The sequence below is a fragment of the Anomaloglossus baeobatrachus genome, chromosome 3 (assembly GCF_048569485.1).
Source record: "Anomaloglossus baeobatrachus isolate aAnoBae1 chromosome 3, aAnoBae1.hap1, whole genome shotgun sequence".
Classification (NCBI taxonomy): domain Eukaryota; kingdom Metazoa; phylum Chordata; class Amphibia; order Anura; family Aromobatidae; genus Anomaloglossus; species Anomaloglossus baeobatrachus.
In genome coordinates this window covers 232,724,757-232,751,319 of record NC_134355.1, presented here as the reverse complement: position 1 = coordinate 232,751,319, position 26,563 = coordinate 232,724,757, and the positions used below count along the sequence as shown (strand labels likewise).

The window sequence follows — 26,563 nt, the reverse complement described above, 5'->3', positions numbered from 1 at the left end:
ACACCTAGAAAACACCCTCAAAGGTGTCCAAAAGGTGACACACAACTTACAACACAACACAAACACATTGGAAAGTGAAAAGGACATATACTCATGCGAAAACAAAAGAGCTGGACAAGGAAAAAGAGGAGGAGACACAGATATAGGCATGGCACGCCCTTCTAAAATCATGTAAAACACTGCAAGGTGACTGCAAGCGGAGACTCCCTTTTTCCAAAAATTGGGCCCCACACACACCCACCCCTTCAGTGGCAGCACTTGTGCCCCAGTTGTACACTTCACAGATAGATTTGCATCAAGCACATTCAAAAATACGCCATACTTAACCGTCCCCAGGATGACACCGGGGTAGGTAGCAAAGTCTTTCCTGATCCCAGCTCTGTGCATCTTGGATCATTTTTAAAAACAATGTAAGCAAGGGTTACTCCAAGCGGAGTCTCCCTTTTTTCCAAAAATTGGGCCACTCACACACCCACCCCTTCAGTGGCAGCACTTGTGCCCCAGTTTTACACTTCACAGCTAGATTTGCATCAAGCACATTCAAAAATACGCCATACTTAACCGTACCCAGGATCACACCGGGGTAGGTAGCAAAGTCTTTTCTGATCCCAGCTCTGTGCAACTTGGATCATTTTTAAAAACAATGTAAGCAAGGGTTACTCCAAGCGGAGTCTCCCTTTTTTCCAAAAATTGGGCCACACACACACCCACCCCTTCAGTGGCAGCACTTGTGCCCCAGTTGTACACTTCACAGCTAGATTTGCATCAAGCACATTCAAAAATACGCCATACTTAACCGTCCCCAGGATGACACCGGGGTAGGTAGCAAAGTCTTTCCTGATCCCAGCTCTGTGCATCTTGGATCATTTTTAAAAACAATGTAAGCAAGGGTTACTCCAAGCGGAGTCTCCCTTTTTTCCAAAAATTGGGCCACTCACACACCCACCCCTTCAGTGGCAGCACTTGTGCCCCAGTTGTACACTTCACAGCTAGATTTGCATCAAGCACATTCAAAAATACGCCATACTTAACCGTCCCCAGGATGACACCGGGGTAGGTAGCAAAGTCTTTGCTGATCCCAGCTCTGTGCATCTTGGAATATTTTTAAAAACAAATGTAAGCAAGGGTTACTCCAAGCGGAGTCTCCTTTTTTCCAAAAATTGGGCCACACAGACACCCCATCAGTGGCAGCACTTGTGCCCTAGTTGTACACTTCACAGCTAGATTTGCATCAAGCACATTCAAAATACACAAGCATTTACTCTCATCAGGATGACACAGGGGTAGTAAATTCCTTGTGGATCCATGACTTGTTCATTTTGATGAATGTTAGTCTGTCCACATTGTCACTGGACAGACGCGTGCGCTTATCTGTCAGCACACACCCAGCAGCACTGAAGACACGTTCAGAGACAACGCTGGCAGCTGGACACGACAAAATCTCCAAGGCGTAAGTGGAGAGCTCTGGCCATTTTTCAAGATTTGAAGCCCAAAATGAGCAAGGCTCCATTTGCAAAGTAATGGCATCGATGTTCATTTGGAGATACTCCTGTATCATACTCTCCAGCCGTTGACTATGTTTCAGACTTGTTGTCTCTGGTGGCCTTGCAAAGGAGGGTCTAAAAAAATTATGAAAAGATTCAATAAAATTGCTGTTACCAGCACCATATATGGTGCTACTGGTACGGGTAGACTGTTGAAGATGACGAGACCGTCCCATGTTTGTCAAGTTACAACTAGGAGATTCACTCCCTGCACCTGCACGGTTGTTTGGTGGAAAAGCCGAGCTAAGATCGAGTAACAGCTTCTGCTGATACTCCTGCATACGTGCGTCCCTTTCTATGGCTGGAATTATGTCACAAAATTTGGACTTGTACCGGGGATCTAATAGTGTGGCAAGCCAGTAGTCATCATCACTTCTAATTTTGACAATACGAGGGTCATGTTGGAGGTAGTGCAGCAAGAAGGTACTCATGTGTCTTGCGCAGCCATGCGGACCAAGTCCATGCTGTGTTTATGGCATAGAGGTGCTAACCGTTCTTTCTTCCTCTGACATCTCCCCCCAACCTCTTTCAACTGAAATTTGACCAAGGTCTCCCTCATCCGCTGAGTCTTCCATGTCCATGGACAGTTCGTCCTCCATTTCTTCATGTTCTCCTGCACCTTCCTCAACATTTCGCCTGCTACCATGCGCCCTTGTTGATCACTGTCCCCCATGGTCCCATGCCTGCCGCGTTGGTGATGATGAACGTCTGGACCTTGGTGATGTTGTTGTGTCTTGCACATATGAATCCCCCTGTAGTTCCTACCCTTCCTGTTGTCCAACCCCCTGACTCCGAATAGTGTTTAGCGTGTGCTCCAGCATGTAAATGACTGGAATTGTCATGCTGATAATGGCATTGTCAGCGCTAAACATATTCGTCGCCATGTCGAAACTGTGCAGAAGGGTGCATAGGTCCTTGATCTGAGACCACTCCATCAGGATGATCTGCCCCACCTCTGCATCTCGTTGGCCTAGGCTATACGTCATAACGTATTGCACCAGGGCTCGGCAGTGCTGCCACAGTCGTTGTAACATGTGGAGAGTCGAATTCCAGCGTGTTGCCACATTGCATTTCAGGCGATGAACCGGCAGGCCGAAAGACTTCTGGAGCGATGCAAGTCGCTCAGCAGCGGTGGTTGAACGGCGGAAGTGAGCAGACAGTTTTCGTGCCCTGTTCAGAAGGCCATCTAGGCGGGGATAGTGTGTTAAAAATTGCTGGACAACAAGGTTCAACACGTGAGCCATACAAGGCACGTGTGTCACCTTGCCCAGGCGAAGGGCCGCACCCAGGTTTGCAGCATTGTCGCACATGGCCTTACCAGACAACTCATCTGCTGTGTGACTCCTATTTCCAAGACATGTCAAGCTAAAGACCACCTGATGCATAGTAATGAGGGGTGCGTGATTCCTTCTGCGCAGTGAGAACGCTGGTGGCCTGACCAGGCAGGCTTGGGGCAGAGGTGGAGGACCCAGATGAGGTGGAGGAGGCAGAAGCAGTGGCGGAACTTGGACAGACAGAGGATTGACACACAAGTCGTGGGGACGGCAAGACTTGTGCAGCAGACCCTTCACCATCTATCACCATAGTTACCCAGTGCCCAGTCAGCGACATGTAACGTCCCTGTCCATGCTTACTGGTCCAAGTATCGGTGGTGAAATGCACCCGTTCACACACAGAGTTTCTCAAGGAAGCGGTGATGTTGTGTGCGACATGCTGGTGTAGCGCGGGCACACCTTTCTTAGAGAAGTAGTGGCAACTGGGCATCTGGTACTGGGGCACAGCGACAGACATAAGGTCTCTAAAATCCTGTGTTTCCACCAGGCGGAAAGGCAGCATTTCGGTAGCCAAGAGCTTAAAGAGGGATAAAGTCAACCTCTTAGCTTTGTCATGGGTTGCATGAAATGGCCTTTTATTTGTCCAAATCTGAGGGACAGAGATCTGACTGCTGTGTGTAGACGGTGTTGAGTAGGGTGTCCCTAGAAAAATGCAGGTTTGTGAGGAAAGTGCAGGCGTAGACATGATGCTGCCTTCATCCAACGTTGGTGCTATCGATGTCTGCGAGAGCTGTACACACGCACTTGTTTCCCCTTCCAAACCAACTGACGACCTACCAAGCAAACTGCCTGTTGCGGTTACAGTGGTGGAAGTTGTGCGTGGAAAACCAGGTGTGACAGCTGTCCCCACAGTCCTAGAAGATGGTTCGCTCCGCTAGGCCGCATTGCAGCACGGTGAGCTTCCCACTGGGACATATGATATTTATTCATGTGACGATTCATGGAAGAAGTTGTCAAACTGCTGAGGTTTTGCCCTCTACTAACAGAATCACGACAAATTTTACAGATCACATAATTTGGGGGATCTTTTGCTATGTCAAAAAAGGACCAGGCTAGGCAAGGCTTAGAGGGCATGCGACCTGCTGATCCACCCCGACTAGTGCTCAGAGGCACAGTGGTGGCTGAGGATGCAGTTGTAGACGTGCTACCAGTACTCTGACTCTGTCCAGGAAGGTGCAAGGTAACTTCGTCTTCAGTTGCATCCTCCTCCACCGTCTCTGTTGACCTCCTCGAGGGCCTGACTGTGGGTTGACAGTAGGTGGGATGTAGAACTTCCTCATCAATTTTTGTGTTTACACTCCCCTCACCCTCAGACCGAGCCTTTTCTTGCCCTGACCGAATATTTAAGTTGTCATCCCAATCTGGTATCTGCGTCTCATCGTCATCAGTATGCTCCTCATTGTCTATTACAACAGGTGTTTCAGTTTGTGAATAAGGGTCAACATTATGCTCAGAAACTTGGTCATCACGGCCTGAATCTGAGTCACAAAGGTTCTGGGCATCACTGCAGACCATTTTCTGGTCTGTACTCACTGTAGCTTAGGAGCGGACCTCTGATTCCCAGGCTATAGTGTGACTGAACAGCTCTCCAGACTCAGCCATCTCAGTTTCACCATACTGTGCAGGGCGGATGGAGACTTCAGAGCTTGGAGAAAGCAAGTGTGATTGGGATGACAACTCAGAGGACTGGTGTTTTTTGGATGCGGTAGTTGATGTGGAGGAGAGGGCACTTGTTGGACCACTTGAGATCCATTCAAGCATTTTCTTTTTTTGGCCATCATCTACCTTTGTTCCAGTTGTTCGTGTCCGTAAAAAGGGGAGCACATCGGATTGTCCACGGTAAGTAGTAGACATCTTACTTTTGCTGGAAGATGGTCTATCTTCAGCAGATGTTAATGGAGTTTTGCCACCTTCCCCATGGACAAACCCTTTTTTTCCTTTTCCAACACGCCTCTTCCCCTTTCCACCAGCATCTGTCATTTTGCCACTCATTTTGATTGCGACAAGATTGTGCACTTAAAATGTGGAAGTAAAAATTGAGAGGTGGTGTAGAATGCAGCGGTGGTCTATCTTTATTAACAGCAGAATAAACAAGAATAACTATCCCTGACAATGCAACTACGGCCCTTAAACTGGCAGCATAGTTTGCTAGTATAATGGCTTAGTAACAATGAGTTTGAGTGTGCAATGCAGAGGTGCTGCACATAGGTTTGCACCAGTGGGACACTAATGGAAGTCTAACAGCCACTTTTAGGATGCCACTAAGTTTATTCAGTGTTTGCTAGTATAATGGCTTAATAACAATGAGTTTGAGTGTGCAATGCAGAGGTGCTGCACATAGGTTTGCACCAGTGGGACACTAATGGAAGTCCAACAGCCACTTTTAGGATGCCACTAAGTTTACTCATAATGGCTTAGTAACAATGAGTTTCAGTGTGCAATGCAGAGGTGCTGCACATAGGTTTGCACCAGTGGGACACTAATGGAAGTCCAACAGCCACTTTTAGGATGCCACTGAGTTTACACAGTGTTTGCTAGTATAATGGCTTTGTAACAATGAGTTTGAGTGTGCAATGCAGAGGTCCTGCACATAGGTTTGCACCAGTGGGACACTAATGGAAGTCCAACAGCCACTTTTAGGATGTTACTAAGTTTACTCAGTGTTTGCTAGTATAATGGCTTAGTAACAGTGAGTTTGAGTGTGCAATGCAGAGGTGCTGCACATAGGTTTGCACCAGTGGGACACTAATGGAAGTCCAACAGCCACTTTTAGGATGCCACTAAGTTTACTCAGTGTTTGCTAGTATAATGGCTTAGTAACAATGAGTTTGAGTGTGCAATGCAGTGGTGCTGCAAATAGCTTTGCACCAGTGGGACACTAATGGAAGTCCAACAGCTACTTTTAGGATGCCACTAAGTTTACTCAGTGGTTGCTAGTATAATGGCTTAGTAACATTGAGTTTGAGTGTGCAATGCAGAGGTGCTGCACATAGGTTTGCACCAGTGGGACACTAATGGAAGTCCAACAGCAACTTTTAGGATGCCACTAAGTTTACTCAGTGTTTGCTAGTATAATGGCTTAGTAACAATGAGTTTGAGTGTGCAATGCAGAGGTGCTGCACATAGGTTTGCACCAGTGGGACACTAATGGAAGTCCAACAGCCACTTTTAGGATGCCATTAAGTTTACTCAGTGTTTGCTAGTATAATGGCTTAGTAACAATGAGTTTGAGTGTGCAATGGAGTGGTGCTGCAAATAGCTTTGCACCAGTGGGACACTAATGGAAGTCCAACAGCCACTTTTAGGATGCCACTAAGTTTACTCAGTGTTTGCTGGTATAATGGCTTAGTAACAATGAGTTTGAGTGTGCAATGCAGAGGTGCTGCACATAGATTTGCACCAGTGGGACACTAATGGAAGTCCAGCAGCCACTTTTAGGATGCCACTAAGTTTCCTCAGTGTTTGCTAGTATAATGGCTTAGTAACAATGAGTTTGAGTGTGCAAAGAGCAGGAGGGTACAGTGGCAGGGTTGTGGGTCTGGGTAGAGGAAAGGAAGCCTCCCTTTCTATCCCTCCTAATTTGGAAATGCAGCGAGGAAATCCCTAACCTTAGCTACACAGACGCTGTCATCTTGTGTAGCTGTTAAAATCTGTTTTCACGGACCTGACTGTCACTTATGGCTCTGACCCTGCCGGTATTAGCCCCTACAAGGACTAATAGAAACTTCTATCCCTATTCTGTATAGCGCTGTGTATAGAGCGTACACAGCAGTATCGGAGACAGGAGCTACGCCAGCGGTGACTGACACCAAGACGCAGAAGGGAGATAATGGCGTGGTGGAGGAAAATGTCTGTTTTTATAATGCATGGACATGTGACATGGCCATCCTATCACACATGCCGTTGCTTCTCTGGCTAAAAGTCCACTTAGCTGTGTGTGTGTCTGGGATTAGCTGACATGCTGGCCCGCCCCACTACACGCGCGCGCTTAGGGAAGGAAGACAAGGAAAAAAAAAAAAAATGGTGATCGCCATTATCCAAACAGCAGTGATCTGAATGCGCTGTTCCCGCACACTATACGCTGAAATTTCATAATAGTGTGAGTCACAGAGTGACTTATACAATTACAGCGGAAAGCCAGCTAGTAATTAGCTTGTCTTTTTGCTGCTAGAACCGTTCTCGAACGTATCTAGAACTATCGAGCTTTAGCAAAAAGCTCGAGTTCTAGTTCGATCTAGAACAGCCCCCCAAATCACTCGAGCCGCGAACTGGAGAACCTCGAACCGCGAACTGCGCTCAACTCTACTTATTAGTAGAGATGATCAAATTGATTTAATGCAAATTGAATTTGAGTCAAATTATTAAAAAAATTCAGGCCCAGAGGTTTGAGCAATTTCCTGTATGATTCAAGTAAATTGCTAAAAAAAAATGCCCACCACTTTTTAACACATTATAAGACATTGTGTCTTTTACAAAAGGCGACTGTGAGGACTTCCCCATAATCCCTTACAGCTATCACATCACATGGTATAATGCAGCCAATCAGGAGATAATTTCATAGCTTATATAAAGTCTATGCATAAAATGCAGCAGACATCGTAGGGTGATTTTATTATAGTGAGATGTCAGTGCTCACAGCTCAGTAATATATATTGGAAGAGAAAGCCCTAAATTATAGGACAAATATTCCAGACAGTGATATGTTGAATAACTGCAGCTGTGAAGAAAATGAGGGTAATAGCTTGAGAAATTATTCAGATAGTTGACAGGGGGAGAGAGCTAGGAGAAACGATAGCAGCAGTGTTGGCATTTGTCCTCCTTCATTTGAAATACACTATATTTTTTCTTCATTCTTAATGTAATAAAAAACAGTTACAAAACATAGTTAGCTTTTACAAAAAAAAAAAAAAGTCAGTATTAGAAGATGTGCTTGCTTTGGAGTTGGCCGACCTTATCTTGACAGGAATGAGCCTAGAGATCAAGCATGCTGAATTCTACACTGACAGCAAGGTAGTACTAGGGTATATTTGCAATGAAATTCGACGTTTCTATGTTATGTCAGCGATCAGGTGCTAAGGATCAGGAGATCCGCCTGCCCTTCACAGTGGCACTACATGTCTACACAACATAATCCTGCAGACCATGCTACCAGATCCGTTGCAGCCACCTAAAGGACACAACATGGTTTTTAGTTCTGCATTCCTACACCGTTCAACATCCTGCACTACCGGATCCAACAAATTTGAGCTGATAGATCCACAGGCTGATGAAGAAATCCGCCCCCAGGTATCTGTTCTACGCATGGTGACTTCAGACCACCACCTCAATTCGCATCATTTCAGCAGATTCTCAACCTGGAGGTCGCTTGTTCATGCCATTGCCTTTTTAATTTACATAGCCCTGTCTTCCAAGTCAGCATCACCTGTGAGTCAAAAACCTTGCAAAGGTTGGCATCACTGTAAACATGCCTTTACCGTTCCCAACCTAGAAAGATCCAGGAATTTGATAATTCACACTATTCAATATGAGAGTTATACTAAAGAAATAGACAACCTCACCAAAAAGCAACCCATTCCTAAGGACAGAGAAAGCAGTACCTCTCCACCTTGCAAACTAGGACGAAGTGGCAAGACAACAAATCAAACATCAAACCTGGTGGCGTTGTACTCATGAAAAACAACCAGTCACACCAAAACAAGTAGCTACTTGGCCTAGTCCCGAGGACGTTCCCGAGAAAAAATGGAAATGTTCGCAAAGTCGAAGTCAAGATGTGTAAATTGGGGGAGAATTAATTATTCCTCAGGCCAGTTGCAGAACTCATCCTGTTGCTTTTGCCAAAAGAGCCTGTAAGTGGGCATCAGTTGACGCCAAGCGGGGAGTGTTCTGCCCATTCAGACATAAGACAATTGTCACAGTTGTTAAGTGCTCATAAAGTTATTGTTACCTTACATCAATGTTAAATGATGTTAAGCCACTAGATGATGCTCTAGTTCTATAGTGTTCAGTGTTTTCCTTTGTGGGAGTTTCTTGCTGCTGGGGATTTCCTGGGCATTCTAAGAGCAGTCTATATTTTGTAAGGAAGGTACATGTGAAGGAAGACGTATGTCTGTGCTCTCCTGCACCTCTCTTGTTAAAACCCATTATCCGCACGAAAGTATATCTGGTATGTACTACATGTAAAAACATTATGTTGAAAACTGTTGTAGCATTGCATAAGTTGTAATGACGTATGTAATTAAAGTGGATAGAAATCCACATGTATATGTCATCATTTTGTGGAGCTTTCCCATATACAGTACAGTGTAATGTAATATCTGGATGCTTAGTGTGCTCCACACCTATTATTGTTTTCTGTATTCTTACAGTTTTACCTTATACTCAAACACGTTCAACACTGTTAACCAATAAACAAGTTTAGACTTCTGAGAAATCGTCTGCTTACTTGAAAACAAAGAACAGGTTTAGGCTGTATGTCGGATTGCACACCATGCCAACGTGCATGAAGACTGGACAGTCTGCCTGATCACAAATTAGTAAGGGATATTTTTTGGACTCTTTCTTTATTTTAAAGAACATGAAAATCTGTCAGTGCACTGTTTTATTAAACGAGGTGTTGGTTAGAACCAAGTTACTATAACTTTTTAAGGTGACCTTATTTTAATATTACCAAGGCTAAGAGATTGAAAGAGGTTGAATACAGTCTTAGGAGTCTTGAGATTGATATAGATATATTTTTGGGTCAATCAGAGTACCTGCAAATCACAGAAAATATTCCTCCAAATTTTTATATATATATATATATATATATATATATATATATATATATATATATATATATATATAAAATTTGCCAAATTTGGCAAATTAGTAGAGATGAGTGAGCCTCTAGAGGCTTGAGTTCGGTTCGTCGAACGGAGGCCGCGTTCGAGTTCGGTAAGCCGAGCCATTGGACGAACCTCTCGAGCCCCATTGAAACCAATGGCAGGCAAACACAAACACATAAAAACACATTATAAATGTACGCATACAGTTAATAAACATTGCCATAACACTTACCTGTCCCCGCGATGTGTCTCCTATAATCGCTGCGTCCTCCCGGTAACCAGCACTGATGATAGGACCTTCTGTGACGTCAAAAAAAAAACATGTGACCAGTCACATGTCTATTATCTCATTGGGTACAGACTGGTCACATGGCTTTGACGTCATGCTAGGTCCTGTCATTGCATCTCTCCGATACTCGGTGATCGTTCCAGCATCTCCGTGTACCGGCGACATGCTCTGGCACACAGTCGACTCCCCGTTCTGCTTCCCCGTTCCGTTATTCACCGGCTGCCACAGCCGGTCAATAACGGAGATCACCGTTGCTATAGCAATGCCCCTATCAGCGGTGACATAACCGCTTATAGCCAGAAGCTTCTTCTCACTCACGGGGTGAAAAGACTGCACGGGAAGCAGCAGCGTCCTTCCTCCCATGCAGCGCTGCTGATGTAGCAGAGCTGCATGGGTTGAAGGAGAAAGAAGACAGAAGACCATGGATCGTGGAGGGATAAGAGGGAGAAATGAACATGGAGTCTCTAAGTGTGTCTGTGTATTTATTTCTATTAAAGTATTTTTTCTCTGTGTGGTGTCTTTTTTTTAACCCTTTATTGGAGATTCTTAATGGCTGGGTCAAACTTGCCTGACATTAAGAATCTCTGGCTTAATACTAGCTAGTAAATAAAAGCTAGTATTAACTCATTATTACCCAGCAAGCAACCCGGCTTCAGGGCTGCTGGAAGAGTTGGACACAGTGCCAGATGATGGCGCTTCTATGAAAGCGCCATTTTCTGGGGCGGCTGCGGATTGCAATTCACGGCAGAGGGGCCCAGAAAGCTCAGGCCAACCTGTGCTGCGGATTCTAATCCCCAGATGCCTAGTTGTACCTGGCTGGACACAAAAATATGGCAAAGCCCACATCATTTGTTTTTTAATTATTTCATGAAATTCGTGAAATAATTAAAAAAACGGACTTCCCTATATTTTTGGTTCCCAGCCGGGTACAAATAGGCACAAAAACAGCAAAAAGACCTTCATATTAAATAATCATTGCACCTCTATCTATTAAATACTCAAAACCATGTTTCATTTTATAATGAGGTGCAAATTTATTCATAAATGTACAAAATTGATAAAGGGATAACAATCAAAAACAGCATAAAGTGCACAGTAGTGTTTGTAGAGACATATTAAAAACAGGAAGGTGCGCCCGGAGGGTCCAGCCCAAAAAACATGATAATATAGAAAATTATTGACATGGTACAATGATCAACGACCAATGAATCAGATCACTTGGTTATACAAAGATCTCACAGCATGCTATAGATGTTCAGGGGACATGTAGTGTCAGTTATTTAAATGGATTGCCTGCAGTTTGTATTGTGGCAAAATTAACCATATATGGGCAGCAACCCACAAATAACATAAAGACAATCAGATCTTAATCATATGTCCACAGAAGTATTAGACAATATAACGCAGCCCTTGGCCTGACATGTATAGAAAACAACCCTCTTTGTACAATCAGAATTGCTTAATAATGGTGCCATATATGGCTAAGGGAAATTTGCATGATTAAATGTATGCATGAAAATTTTAAACCTGCCAAGCCGGGATCCTGAATGGGATCACAGACTGCGTTGCTGGATCTAGTATCTTACCAAGGGGCTGGGGAGACCCTCAACATGCACACCTCCCTGCACCTCGACGCGTTTCGCTGCCGCTTCGTCGGGAGGTGCAGGGGTGATGTGGGTGGCTGATTATATATAGGCCAGTGTGTCCTACCGTCCTATAGTGGCGCGCCGCGGACCGCGGGCCGCGGGTACAAATAGGCAGCTGGGGGTTGGGGGCAGCCCGTAGGTGCCTGCTGTACCTGGCTAGCATACAAAAACATGGCAAAGCCCACGTCATTTTTTTGGTGGGCAAAAAACTCCTGCATACAGTCCTGGATGGAGTATGCTGAGCCTTGTAGTTCTGCAGCTGCTGTCTGCTCTCCTCCATACAGACAGACAGACAGCAGCTGAAGAACTAAAAGGCTCAGCATACTCCATCCAGGACTGTATGCAGGAGTTTTTTGCCCCCCCCCCAAAAAAAATTATGTGGGCTTTGTCATGTTTTTGTATGCTAGACAGGCACAGCAGGCAGCTATGGGCTGCCCCCAACCCCCAGGTGCCTATTTGTACCCGGCTGGGAACCAAAAATATAGGGAAGCCCTTTTTTTATTATTTCATGAATTTCATGAAATAATTAAAAAACAAATGACGTGGGCTTCGCCATATTTTTGTGTCCAGCCAGGTACAACTAGGCAGCTGGGGATTGGAATCCACAGCACAGGTTGGCCTGAGCTTTCTGGGCCCCTCTGCTGCGAATTGCAGTCCGCAGCCGCCCCAGAAAATGGCGCTTTTATAGAAGCGCCATCTTCTGGCGCTGTATTCAACTCTTCCAGCTGCCCTGGTGACGGGTGGCTCGTTGGGTAATAATGGGGTTGGGGTTAGCTGTATATTATCAACTGGCCCTAAGCCCGAAATTCGCGGTGTGACGCCAATATTAGACATGGCCACCATGAATTTCTAGTACCGATAAAAAAAAACACAACACAGAAAAATATTTTTATTATAAATAAAACACAACACAATTAGTGACTCCATCTTTTTTGAAATAAAGAACCCCCCTCCACAGTAATCCTGGATCAAGGGTCCCGCGCTGTCCAATCCGGATCCAATATCACCTGAACGGTTTGCTGGAAGACAAAGCGATCAGATGATGTGTCAGGTTCAAGGGCCTGAATCACATGACACATCAGCTGATTGTATAAACGGCTTTCATACAATCAGCTGATGCATCAGTGCAAAAAAAAAACAAAACTGCGCACTTCAGTGCAGACTCCTGTCCAATGGCATCAGCTGAGAGTTTAGCCGTCCGGGCGGTAAAGAGCCAGCCACACAGCTCGACTCATAGTGTCAGCTGATTCTGTCAGGTGACCGCATCAGCTGATCATTACCAGGTCTGAGCAAGAGAGAGAAAGAGAAAGAAGAGAGAGAGAAGATAGAGAAAAGAGAGAGAGGAAAGAAAAAGAGAGGAGAGAGAAGAGAGAGAGATAGAAAAGAGAGAGAGAGAAGAGAGAGGAGAGAGAAGAGAGAGGAGAGAAAGAGAGAGGAGAGAGAAGAGAGAGAGGAGAGAGGAGAGAGAAGAGAGTGAGAAGAGGAGAGAAGAGAGAGAGAGGAGAGAGAAGAAAGAGAGAGAAAGAAAGAAGAGAGAGAGAAAGAGAGAAAGAAGAGAGAGAGAAAGAGAGAAAGAAGAGAGAGAGAAAGAGAGAAAAAAGAGAAAGAAGAGAAAAGGGAGAGAGAGAAAGGAGAGAGAGAGAAAGGAGAGAGAGAAAGAGAGAGAAAGGAGAGAGAGAGAAAGAGAGAAAGAGAAAAAAAGAGAGAGAGAAAGAGAGAAAGAAAAAGAGAGAGAAAGAGAGAGAGAAAGGAGAGAGAGAGAGAGAAAGAGAGAGAAACAGAGAGAGAGAGAAAGAGAGAGAGAGAAAAAGAGAGAGAGAATGAGAGAGAGAAAGAGAAAGAGAGGAGAGAGCAATGCAGCCTCATTCCGTGAACTGCTCCAATTTTAGAGGTGTGTCCCGCGGCTCACAGCTGATATCCGGCTCCACCCCTCAGTGCATAATTAAATTATAATTTTAAATATATTATAAATATATTATAAATATAATTTAAAATTAAAAATAAAAAAAAAAGTTCTTTACCGGGACTAAAACTCGCGACCTAATGCTTCTTAGTTGAGCCCTCTATCCACTCAGCTACTGACTATTGATAAAGATAGGCAGTAATTTAGTAATCTTGAAGTCTGCATTGCTGACGTCTCTGCTGATCGCGCGATTCACTTCATTGCTATGTGGAGCTTATACAGAGCACTTGTGTTATGTAGCAGAGCTGACAGTGTCGTGTGGATTACGACGGACCTGGAAGGGTATTTGGGGATTAATAAAGGGTTGAAACGGGGTGTTTTTTTGTCTTTTATTCCAAATAAAGGATTTTTCATTGTGTGTGTTTATTTACTTTCACTTTCAGTTTAATCATGGAAGGTATCTCGGGGAGACGCCTAGCATGATTAACTCTTTATTACCCCAATTGCCACTGCACCAGGGCAATTCGGGATGAGCTGGGTAGAGTCCCCCGGGACTCTAATGGATGCGGCTATTCCGGGCGGCTGCTGGGTGATATTGTTAGGGTGGTGGGCTCCCGATAACGTCATGCTCCCCATCCTGACAATACCAGCCTCCAGCCGTGCGGCTTTATCCTGGCTGGTATCAAATATGGGGGAACCGCATTTTTATTTTTATTTTTTATTATTTATTTAGTTATTTTACTGCACGATACCTGCCCGCTGGTGGCTGTGATTGGTTGAAGTGAGACAGCTGTCACTCTGCTTGGGGACGTGTCTGACTGCAACCAATCATAGGGGCCGGTGGGCGGGGAAAGCATGGAATAACTAATTGACTAATGAAGTGGCAGCCATTTTCTAAAGAGGAAAAGACGCCGCAGATTTGTGACAGCCGTGGAGCAAGACGCCCGTGATCGGTGAGTAGTAAAGAGAGAGGGATTGTGCTGGGGACGCAGGACGCATGCAGATAGCAACATGTGCACATAGCCCTACTGTGAAATGCCAAGTTTATGGTGATCGAACCATTCTCGAATGTAACTCGAACTGTCAAGCTTTTAGCAAAAAGCTCCCTCCAAAATTACTCGAACATGAAATTGGCGAACATCGAACATCGCTCAACTCTACAAATTAGTATTTCCGAAGATTTGATCATCTCTACTTAGGAGAGCACAATGGCTCCAACGCTGGTGAGAACATAGTTATAGCCAGAGCAATTTTGGAGAAAGGCAAAGGTAGGACCATACAGTACTTCCATAGTCAGCTCTAATTGTTTGTACTGTACCAAACACACCTGTACAGAATCTGTTTTAGGAGTAATATAATCCTCTTTCCTCTATTCCTGAGTGACTTTTAATTATTAGAATTCACGTAAAAACAAGTGAAGAGGCAGATGCTTAACATAATTGAACCTTTAAAAGGAAGGTGTCGCGTTTTTTTATTTTTATATTAAAAATAGTGATTATGAAATCAAGTATTTTTAATATAAAATTAAAATCACTGCTTATTTAGTTTTTATTTAATTCTAATTTTACTGAAGGCACTGGGGGCTGCCATGCTGGATTTGCTGTGTGTGTAAAGACAGTTACTCACTCCTTTATGGCAGCTCCTGTGCATAGAGAAGGGTGGTTGGGATCCGACCCCATTTAGTAATGTTACAGTAGGCGTCTGCTGTGACCTGGAAATGCCCCCTGGGCTGTCCAGATCACAGCGGAGGAAGGAGATTGGCGCCATAATTGTGGAGCTCACAGCCATGCTGTTTGATCCACTTTACCCCTGTCAACTGCCGAGATGTGTGTGTACGGGCCGCCTACCCTCCCATTCCCCCGCCGTTACCATCTCCAATGACACCCCCTCCCTCCGCTCTACCCAGTCCTGCTCTCCCCCCACTACTGCTGCCACCACCGCTCCAACCCCCCGCCGATACCGTCTCCAATGATACCCCCTCCCTCCATTCTACCCAACCCCCGCTACTGCTGCTGCCACCGCTGCTCCCCCCGCCGTTCCCATCTCCAATGACACTCTCTCCCTATGCTCTACCCAGCCCCCGCTCTGCCCGCCGCTGCTGTGTGTGTGTTTGTGTGCCTCTGCATGTGAGTACCGGAGCCCCTACCTCACCACCACCGCTGCTACCTTCTCAAAAAACACTCCCCGCTCTCCCCCCCTTCCTCCTGCCACCTGTCGGCCTGTGCGTGAAGCGATGATACTGTATGCAGGGCTGTGTATCTAATCCTATCCTGTGATACTGTCTGCTGAGCTGTGTATCTAATCCTCTCCTGTGATACTGTCTGCTGAGACGTGTATCTAATCCTATCCTGTGATACTGTCTATGTGTATCTAATCCTCTCCAAGCAAAGATAAAATCTGAAAAGAAAAATAGAGCGCAATATTTGGAACAAAAATCCACTTCTTTTTCTGTGTCTGCACAAACCTCTTCCCAGGTAGTTCTTTCAACCTGTTTTAGTAGTGATTATTATCATGTCATCGATATTGTCAAGAAATTTTTACCTATCTTACAGGTTGACAACACCTTAAAAAAATATTTTGGCTAATGGCGTGAGATTTGTGTCTAAGCGTAATACTACAATAGCAAATCGCATTTCACCTAGTGACCACACAATGCTCAATAAGAATATAAGTCACTGTTCACATAATTGGTTACCTACATTGGGCTCCTACAAATGTGGTTTATGTAGGTTCATGTTTAATACCACTAAATTTACATCTTGTGCTAATAATCAAGAATTTACCATTAAGTCCTTTATTAATTGCGGTACCGCTGCGGTGGTCTACATCATCACCTGCACGAGCTGCCATGTCCAGTATGTGGGAAATACCTCCCGTACATTACGCCGTCGCATCTAAGAGCACGTTTATGATGTAAACTATACCACTACACGGAGCTTGTCTGCCGCATCTAAACATTTTTTAAATGTGCATGCTGGCAATCTGACATCGCTCAAAGTGAATGCTGCAGAAAAAGTGATCCTCCCTAAAAGGGGTGGCGATTTGACAAAATTGTTACACCGCTGCAAAGCAAAATGGATAATTTTACTTAATAGCAGAATGCCGTGTGGGCTCAATGTGAAAAATTAAATTTCAAATGTATTGTAAAAAGTCTATCTCATGTGCTACCTACTCAGTCATGTTTCTACACAAGTGATTTCATTTCTTTGTGATATTTCCCCTCCCCCTTGACCTTTTTTAAAGGCTTTTCATTTGAATGGTGTTGTCTCAGACTAAGGAGGTGATCCTCCGAAACGCGTATCTGTTTGAAAATTGCCACTTGTTTTTATACATATGGAATGACCTTTTAAATCATTTTGGAATAAAGAAATTCGTTTTTGAAAATATTCTGGAACCTGGATGCTGGAATTTCCTTTCTTCATATTCACACTTCAGTGGGTCCTGCTGATGTCCGTGCACCGGTCAGATTCTTATGGACCTTCATGTGGGTGAGCTGGTGTTTTTTTCTACTGTCTACTGAGCTGTGTATCTAATCCAATCCTGTGTGATACTGTATGCAGGGCTGTGTATCTAGTCCTATCCTGTGATACTGTCTGCTGAGCTGTGTATCTAATCCTCACCTGTGTGATACTGTGTGCTGAGCTGTGTAACTAAAACTATCCTGTGTGATACTGTATGTAGGGCTGTGTATCTAAACCTATCCCGTGTGATACTGTATGCAGGGCTGTGTATCTAATCCTCTCCTGTGTGATACTGTCTGCTGAGCCGTGTATCTAATCCTATCCTGTGTGATACTGTCTGCTGAGCTGTGGATCTAATCCTATCCTGTGTGATACTGTATGCAGGGCTCTGTATCTAATCCTATTCTGTGTAATACTGTCTGCTGAGCCGTGTATCTAGTTCTATCCTGTGAGAAACTGTCTGCTGAGCCGTGTATCTAATACAATCCTGTGTGATACTGTTTGCAGGGCTGTGTATCTAATCCTATCCTGTGTGATACTGTCTGCTGAGCTGTGTATCTAAACCTATCCTGTGTGATACTGTCTACTGAGTTGTTTATCTAATCATATCCTGTGTGATACTGTCTGCTGAGCTGCATATCTAATCCTCTCCTGTGTGATACTGTCTGCTGAGCTTTGTATTTAATCCTATCCTATTCTGTGTGATACTGTGCTGAGCTGTGTATCTAAACCTATCCTGTGTGATACTGTCTGCTGAGCTGTGTATCTAGTACTATTCTGTCTGCTGAGCCGTGTATTTAATACAATCCTGTGTGATACTGTCTGCTGAGCCGCGTATCTAATACTATCCTGTGTTTTACTGTATGCAGGGCTGTGTATCTAAACCTAACCTGTGTGATACTGTCTGCTGAGCAGTGTATCTAATCCTATCCTGTGTGATACTGTATGCAGGGCTGTGTATTCAATCCTGTCCTGTGTTATACTGTCTGCTGAGCCGTTTATCTAATAATCTCCTGTGTGATACTCTCTGCTGAGCCGTGTATCTAATCGTATCCTGTGTGATACTGTATGCAGGGCTGTGTATCCAATCCTGTCCTGTGTGATACTGTCTGCTGAGCTGTGTATCTAATCCTATCCTGTGTGATACTGTGTGCTGAGCTGTGTATCTAATCTTATCCTGTGTGATACTGTCTGCAGGGCTGTGTATCTAATCCTATCCCGTGTGATACTGTTTGCAGGGCCGTGTATCCAATCCTGTCCTGTATGATTCTGTCTGCTGAGCCGTGTATCTAATCCTCTCCTGTGTGCTGAGCTGTGTAACTGAAACTATCCTGTGTGATACGGTATGTAGGGCTGTGTATCTAAACCTATCCCATGTGATACTGTATGCAGGGCTGTGTATCTAATCCTCTTCTGTGTGATACTGTCTGCTGAGCAGTGTATCTAATCCTATCCTGTGTGATACTGTCTTCTGAGCTGTGGATCTAATCCTATCCTGTGTGATACTGTCTGCTGAACTGTGTATCTAATCATATCCTTTGTGATACTGCATGCAGGGCTCTGTATCTAATCCTATTCTGTGTAATACTGTCTGCTGAGCCGTGTATCTAATACAATCCTATGTAATACTGTTTGTAGGGCTGTGTATCTAATCCTATCCTGTGTGATACTGTCTGCTGAGTTGTTTATCTAATCATATCCTGTGTGATACTGTCTGCTGAGCTGCATATCTAATCCTCTCCTGTGTGATACTGTCTGCTGAACTTTGTATTTAATCCTATCCTATCCTGTGTGATACTGTGCTGAGCCGTGTATCTAGTTCTATCCTGTGTGATACTGTCTGCTGAGCCGTGTATCTAGTCCTATTCTGTCTGCTGAGGCGTGTATCTAATACAATCCTGTGTGATACTGTCTGCTGAGCCGCGTATCTAATACTATCCTGTGTTTTACTGTATGCAGGGCTGTGTATCTAATCCTATCCTGTGTGATACTGTCTGCTGAGCTGTGTATCTAATCCTCTCCTGTGTGATACTGTGTGCTGAGCTGTGTATCTAATCTTATCCTGTGTGATACTGTCTGCTGGGATGTGTATCTAATCCTATCGAGCGTGATACTGTCTGAGCCGTGTATCTAGTCCTATCCTATGTGATACTGTTTGCTGATCCATGTATCTAATCCTATCCTGTGATACTGTCTGCTGAGCTATGTATCTAATCCTATCCTGTGTGATACTGTATGCAGCGCTGTGTATCTAATCCTCTCCTGTGTGATACTGTCTGCTGAGCCGTGTATGTAATACTATCCCTTGTGATACTGTATGCAGGGCTGTGTATCTAATCCTATCCTGTGTAATACTGTCTGCTAAGCCGTGTGTTTAATCCTATCCTATGTGATACTGTATGCAGGGCTGTGTATCCAAACCTAACCTGTGTGATACTGTCTGCTGATCTGTGTATCTAATCCTTTCCTGTGTGATACTGTGTTCTGGGCTGTATATCTAATCCTATTCTGTGTGATACTGTCTGCTGAGTTGTTTATCTAATCATATCCTGTGTGATACTGTATGCAGAGCTGTGTATCTAATTTTCTCGAGTGTGATACTGTCTGCTGAGCTTCATATCTAATCCTCTCCTATGTGATACTGTCTGCTGAGCTTTGTATTTAATCTTATCCAATCCTGTGTGATACTGTCTGCTGAGCCGTGTATCTAATCCTCTCCTGTGTGATACTGTCTGCTGAGCTTTGTATTTAATCCTATCCAATCCTGTGTGTTACTGTCTGCTGAGCCGTTTATCCAATCCTCTCCTGTGTGATACTGTCTGCTCATCCGTGTATCTAATACTATCTTGTGTGATACTGTATGCAGGGCTGTGTATCTAATCATATCGAGTGTGATACTGTCTGCTGAGCCGTGTATTTAGTCGTATCCTATGTGATACTGTCTGCTGAGTTGTGTATCTAATCCTATCCTGTGTGATATTATATGCAGGGCTGTGTATCTAATCCTATCCTGTGTGATACTGTATGCAGGGCTGTGTATCTAATCCTATCTTGTGTGATACTTTCTGCTGAGCTTTGTATCTAATTCTATCCTGTGATACTGTCTGCTTAGCTGTGTATCCAATTCTGTCCTGTGTGATACTGTTTGCTGAGCCGTTTATCTAATCCTCTCGTGTGATACTATCTGCTGATCCGTGCATCTAATCCTATCCTGTGTGATACTGTCTGCTGAGCTGTGTATCTAATCCTATCCTGTGTGATACTGTATGCAGGGCTGTGTATATAATCCTATCCTGTGTGATGCTGTCTGCTGAGCTGTGTATCTAATCTTCTCCTGTGTGATACTGTCTGCTGAGCCGTGTATCTAATACAATTCTGTGTGATGCTGTATGCAGGGCTGTGTATCTAATCCTCTCATGTGATACTGTCTGCTGAGCCGTGCATCTAATCCTATCCTGTGTGATACTGTCTGCTGAGCCGTGTATCTAATCCTCTCCTGTGTGATACTGTCTGCTAAGCCGCAAATCTAATCCTCTCCTGTGTGATACTGTCTGCTGAGCCGTGCATCTGAATCCTATCCTGTGTGATACTGTCTGCTGAGCTGTGTATCTAATCCTTTCCTGTGTGATACTGTATGCAGGGCTGTGTATATAATCCTATCCTGTGTGATGCTGTCTGCTGAACTGTGTATCTAATCTTCTCCTGTGTGATACTGTCTGCTGAGCCGTGTATCTAATCCTATTCTGTGTGATGCTGTATGCAGGGCTGTGTATCTAATGCAATCCTGTGTGATACTGTTTGCAGGGCTGTGTATCTAATCCTATCCTGTGTGATACTGTCTGCTGAGCTGTGTATCTAATCCTATCCTGTGTGATACTGTCTACTGAGCTTTGTATTTAATCCTATCCTATTCTGTGTGATACTGTGCTGAGCTGTGTATCTAAACCTATCCTGTGTGATACTGTCTGCTGAGCTGTGTATCTAGTACTATTCTGTCTGCTGAGCCGTGTATCTAATACAATCCTGTGTGATACTGTCTGCTGAGCCGCGTATCTAATACTATCCTGTGTTTTACTGTATGCAGGGCTGTGTATCTAAACCTAACCTGTGTGATACTGTCTGCTGAGCAGTGTATCTAATCCTATCCTGTGTGATACTGTATGCAGGGCTGTGTATCCAATCCTGTCCTGTGTGATACTGTCTGCTGAGCTGTGTATCTAATCCTATCCTGTGTGATACTGTGTGCTGAGCTGTGTATCTAATCTTATCCTGTGTGATACTGTCTGCAGGGCTGTGTATCTAATCCTATCCTGTGTGATACTGTTTGCAGGGCCGTGTATCCAATCCTGTCCTGTATGATTCTGTCTGCTGAGCCGTGTATCTAATCCTCTCCTGTGTGCTGAGCTGTGTAACTGAAACTATCCTGTGTGATACGGTATGTAGGGCTGTGTATCTAAACCTATCCCATGTGATACTGTATGCAGGGCTGTGTATCTAATCCTCTTCTGTGTGATACTGTCTGCTGAGCAGTGTATCTAATCCTATCCTGTGTGATACTGTCTTCTGAGCTGTGGATCTAATCCTATCCTGTGTGATACTGTCTGCTGAACTGTGTATCTAATCATATCCTTTGTGATACTGCATGCAGGGCTCTGTATCTAATCCTATTCTGTGTAATACTGTCTGCTGAGCCGTGTATCTAATACAATCCTATGTGATACTGTTTGTAGGGCTGTGTATCTAATCCTATCCTGTGTGATACTGTCTGCTGAGTTGTTTATCTAATCATATCCTGTGTGATACTGTCTGCTGAGCTGCATATCTAATCCTCTCCTGTGTGATACTGTCTGCTGAACTTTGTATTTAATCCTATCCTATCCTGTGTGATACTGTGCTGAGCCGTGTATCTAGTTCTATCCTGTGTGATACTGTCTGCTGAGCCGTTTATCTAGTCCTATTCTGTCTGCTGAGGCGTGTATCTAATACAATCCTGTGTGATACTGTCTGCTGAGCCGCGTATCTAATACTATCCTGTGTTTTACTGTATGCAGGGCTGTGTATCTAAACCTAACCTGTGTGATACTGTCTGCTGAGCCGTGTATCTAATCCTATCCTGTGTGATACTGTCTGCTGAGCTGTGTATCTAATCCTCTCCTGTGTGATACTGTGTGCTGAGCTGTGTATCTAATCTTATCCTGTGTGATACTGTCTGCTGGGATGTGTATCTAATCCTATCGAGCGTGATACTGTCTGAGCCGTGTATCTAGTCCTATCCTATGTGATACTGTCTGCTGATCCATGTATCTAATCCTATCCTGTGATACTGTCTGCTGAGCTATGTATCTAATCCTATCCTGTGTGATACTGTATGCAGCGCTGTGTATCTAATCCTCTCCTGTGTGATACTGTCTGCTGAGCCGTGTATCTAATACTATCCCTTGTGATACTGTATGCAGGGCTGTGTATCTAATCCTATCCTGTGTAATACTGTCTGCTGAGCCGTGTGTTTAATCCTATCCTATGTGATACTGTATGCAGGGCTGTGTATCCAAACCTAACCTGTGTGATACTGTCTGCTGATCTGTGTATCTAATCCTTTCCTGTGTGATACTGTGTGCTGGGCTGTGTATCTAATCCTATTCTGTGTGATACTGTCTGCTGAGTTGTTTATCTAATCATATCCTGTGTGATACTGTATGCAGAGCTGTGTATCTAATTTTCTCGAGTGTGATACTGTCTGCTGAGCTGCATATCTAATCCTCTCCTATGTGATACTGTCTGCTGAGCTTTGTATTTAATCTTATCCAATCCTGTGTGATACTGTCTGCTGAGCCGTGTATCTAATCCTCTCCTGTGTGATACTGTCTGCTGAGCTTTGTATTTAATCCTATCCAATCCTGTGTGTTACTGTCTGCTGAGCCGTTTATCCAATCCTCTCCTGTGTGATACTGTCTGCTCATCCGTGTATCTAATACTATCTGGTGTGATACTGTTTGCAGGGCTGTGTATCTAATCCTATCCTGTGTGATACTGTCTGCTGAGCTGTGTATCTAATCCTATCCTGTGTGATACTGTCTACTGAGTTGTTTATCTAATCATATCCTGTGTGATAGTATATGCAGGGCTGTGTATCTAATCCTATCCTGTGTGATACTGTATGCAGGGCTGTGTAGGTAATCCTATCTTGTGTGATACTTTCTGCTGAGCTTTGTATCTAATTCTATCCTGTGATACTGTCTGCTGAGCTGTGTATCCAATTCTGTCCTGTGTGATACTGTCTGCTGAGCCATTTATCTAATCCTCTCGTGTGATACTATCTGCTGATCCGTGCATCTAATCCTATCCTGTGTGATACTGTCTGCTGAGCTGTGTATCTAATCCTATCCTGTGTGATACTGTATGCAGGGCTGTGTATATAATCCTATCCTGTGTGATGCTGTCTGCTGAGCTGTGTATCTAATCTTCTCCTGTGTGATACTGTCTGCTGAGCCATGTATCTAATCCTATTCTGTGTGATGCTGTATGCAGGGCTGTGTATCTAATCCTCTCATGTGATACTAACTGCTGAGCCGTGCATCTAATCCTATCCTGTGTGATACTGTCTGCTGAGCCGTGTATCTAATCGTCTCCTGTGTGATACTGTCTGCTGAGCCGCATATCTAATCCTCTCCTGTGTGATACTGTTTGCTGAGCTTTGTATTTAATCCTATCCTATCCTGTGTGATACTGTGCTGAGCTGTGTATCTAGTCCTATCCTGTGTGATACTGTCTGCTGAGCTGTGTATCTAATTCTATCCTGTTTGATACTGTCTGCTGAGCCGTGTATCTAAAGGCCCCGTCACACTAAGCAACATCGCTAGCAACATCGCTGCTAACGAACAACTTTTGTGACGTTGCTAGCGATGTTGCTGTGTGTGACATCCAGCAACAACCTGGCCCCTGCTGTGAGGTCGTTGGTTGTTGCTGAATGTCCTGGGCCCTTTTTTAGTTGTTGCTGTCCCGCTGTGAAGCACAGATCGCTGTGTGTGACAGCGAGACAGCAACAACTAAATGTGCAGGCAGCAGTAGCCGGCTTCTGCGGAGGCTGGTAACCAATGTAAACATCGGGTAACCAAGAAGCCCTGTCCTTGGTTACCCGATATTTACCTTTGTTACCAGCCTCCGCCGCTCTCAGTCAGTGCCGGCTCCTGCTCTGTGCACATGTAGCTGCAGGACACATCGGGTTAATTAACCCGATGTGTGCTGTAGCTAGGAGAGCAGGGAGCCAGTGCTAAGCATTGTGCGCTGCTCCCTGCTCTGTGCACATGTAGCTGCAGCACACATCGGGTAATTAACCCGATGTGTGCTGTAACTAGGAGAGCAGGGAGCCAGCGCTCAGTGTGCGCTGCTCCCTGCTCTCTGCACGTGTAGCTCCGTGCGCTGGTAACCAAGGTAAATATCGGGTTGGTTACCCGATATTTACCTTAGTTACCAAGCGCAGCATCTTCCACGTGGCGCTGGGGGCTGGTCACTGGTTGCTGGTGAGCTCACCAGCAACTCGTGTAGCGACGCTCCACCGATCCCTGCCAGGTCAGGTTGCTGGTGGGATCGCTGGAGCGTCGCTAGTGTGACATCTCACCAGCAACCTCCTAGCAACTTACCAGCGATCCCTATCGTTGTTGGGATCGCTGGTAAGTTGCTTAGTGCGACTGGACCTTAATCGTCTCCTGTGTGATATTGTCTGCTGAGCCGCATATCTAATCCTCTCCTGTGTGATACTGTTTGCTGAGCTTTGTATTTAATCCTATCCTATCCTGTGTGATACTGTGCTGAGCTGTGTATCTAGTCCAATCCTGTGTGATACTGTCTGCTGAGCTGTGTATCTAATCCTATCCTGTTTGATACTGTTTTCTGAGCCGTGTATCTAATCCTCTCCTGTGTGATACTGTCTGCTGACCTTTGTATTTAATCCTATCCTATCCTGTGTGATACTGTGATGAGCTGTGTATCTAAACCTATCCTGTGTGATACTGTATGTAGGGCTGTGTATCTAATCCAATCCTGTGTGATACTGTATGCAGGGCTGTGTAGCCAATCCTGTCCTGTGTGATACTGTCTGCTGAGCCATTTTATCCAATCCTCTCCTGTGTGATACTGTCTGCAGGGCTGTGTATCTAATCCTATCCTGTGTGATGCTGTCTGCTGAGCTGTGTATCTAATCCTATCCTGTGTGATACTGTCTTCTAAGCTGTGTATCTAGTCCTTTCCTGTGTGATACTGTCTTTGAGTTGTGTATCTAATCCTCTCCTGTGTGATACTGTCTGCTAAGCTGTGTATCTAGTCCTATCCTGTGTGATACTGTCTGCAGGGCTGTGTATCTAATTCTATCCTGTGTGATACTGTATGCAGGGCTGTGTATATAATCCTATTCTGTGTGATGCTGTCTGCTGAGCTGTGTATTTAATCTTTTCCTGTGTGATACTGTATGCAGGGCTGTGTATCTAATCCTATCCTGTGTGATACTGTCTGCTGAGCTGTGTATCTAATCCTATTCTGTGTGATGCTGTATGCAGGGCTGTGTATCTAATCCTATCGTGTGTGATACTGTTTGCTGAGCCGTGTATTTAATCCTATCCTGTGTGATACTGTCTGCTGAGTTGTGTATCTAATCCTATCCTGTGTTATACTGTCTGCAGAGCCGTGTATCTAATCCTCCCCTGTGTGATACTGTCTCTTGAGCCGCATATCTAATCCTCTCCTGTGTGATACTTTCTGCTGAGCTGAGTATCCAATCCTGTCTTGTGTGATACTGTCTGCTGAGCAGTGTATCTAAACCTCTCCTGTGTGATACTGTCTGCTGAGCCGTGTATCTAACCTATCCTGTGTGATACTGTCTGCTGAGCTGTGTATCTAATCCTATCCTTTGTGATACTGTCTGCTGAGCTGTGTATTTAATCTTTTCCTGTGTGATACTGTATGCAGGGCTGTGTATCTAATCCTATCCTGTGTGATACTGTCTGCTGAGCTGTGTATCTAATCCTATTCTGTGTGATGCTGTATGCAGGGCTGTGTATCTAATCCTATCGTGTGTGATACTGTTTGCTGAGCCGTGTATTTAATCCTATCCTGTGTGATACTGTCTGCTGAGTTGTGTATCTAATCCTATCCTGTGTGATACTGTCTGCAGAGCCGTGTATCTAATCCTCCCCTGTGTGATACTGTCTCTTGAGCCGCATATCTAATCCTCTCCTGTGTGATACTTTCTGCTGAGCTGATTATCCAATCCTGTCTTGTGTGATACTGTCTGCTGAGCAGTGTATCTAAACCTCTCCTGTGTGATACTGTCTGCTGAGCCGTGTATCTAACCTATCCTGTGTGATACTGTCTGCTGAGCTGTGTATCTAATCTTATCCTTTGTGATACTGTCTGCTGAGCTGTGTATCTAGTCCTATCCTATGTGATACTGTCTGCTGAGCTGTGTATTTAATCCTCCCCTGTATGATACTGTTTGCTGAGCTTTGTATCTAATCCTCTCCTGTGTGATACTTTCTGCTAAGCTGTGTATCTAGTCCTATCCTGTGTG

The 26,563-nt window shown here is 44.5% G+C and overlaps 1 protein-coding gene across 3 annotated transcripts in view; it reads right to left on the bottom strand.

Moving 5' to 3' along the window:
- The window catches only part of TBXT (T-box transcription factor T), a 259,273-nt gene that overhangs the window by 223,756 nt on the left and 8,954 nt on the right, over window positions 1-26,563 (bottom strand). The gene's annotated exons all lie outside the window — the stretch shown is intronic.